Genomic DNA, 1,175 nt, shown 5'->3' on the forward strand with positions numbered 1-1,175 from the left:
ATTGCTAGCTTTGAAAAGAATAATCAAGTAGGGTGAAACGTGATTATCGTATTAAGAATCGAGGTGACATGTTGTTAAGTCTATTTTACATGATCAAACTAAATACTATGTATATTACTGTCAAAGAATATAGAAAGTATGTCATAGTTAAGTATATGATTTTACCAAATTTATTCATTTGTCTTCTTACAATTAACTCTTTGGCAATTATGTGAGTTACAAATGCATGGTATCTCTTTTTTTCTTTTTTTTTTAAAAAATTATTTATATATGTAAAATTAGGTGATCCCAGCTTCGTCTAACTAATCCTAAGTCCACAGGACCCCATTCTTAGAGCCATTACAGATATAAATCATGAGTCGTGCAATTACCCCACCGGTGAGTGATTGTGCACCTTACAGTAAAAGCAAACATATTGTATTCATTCAATTCATATTCAATATGACAAATCCTCTATAAATTGTGACTTAAACATAGTAATGCTTTGTTATATATATATATATATATATATATATATATATTCCTCCTAACATTAGCATCTTGTTCATAAGTGTCTAGGGTAAAACATATGTTTTTTTTTCTTTCTACAATAGATCAAACGCCAATGAGATATTCTATACTAGTGATTCAACCCTAACTAACGCTTCCACATTAGGGTAAGTGTAAATAGAAGTTTAACAACTATTCTTTCACAATAAGACAGTGATTGAGAACCATTTAAAGCCCTTCAAATTTCACAATGTTTTTTTTTTTTTTGAGTACTATTAAGTATTGACTCCGTTATAATGTAGTATCTGTTCATAGTCATTCACAATGTTATAATCTTGAATAGTCATTACTCATTATCAATGACTACCGATTCCAAACTTAAATTTGGTCTCTAGCTAGAGTGCTTTTATATATGTGACAAAGCAAATAGCAATAGGAAATAGTTCAACTTAACACCTTAATAATTGGTCATGTCTTTATAGTCAAAAGGGAATCCTTATATGAGAAACATGCTACTGATTTGCTTTGTCCTTCCTCCTATATGGTTTCTTAGCTTACTCATGGTCTTTGTTTTCCTTGTACCCCATAGATTTTAAAGATCTAGGTCTTCTTTTGATGGCATTTCAAACATATTTTCGAGTTTTTTCATCTTCACAGCTTTGTTTGGGGGAGGGGGGGGGGGGGGG

Source organism: Ipomoea triloba, chromosome 10, assembly GCF_003576645.1.
Source record: "Ipomoea triloba cultivar NCNSP0323 chromosome 10, ASM357664v1".
NCBI classification, from domain to species: domain Eukaryota; kingdom Viridiplantae; phylum Streptophyta; class Magnoliopsida; order Solanales; family Convolvulaceae; genus Ipomoea; species Ipomoea triloba.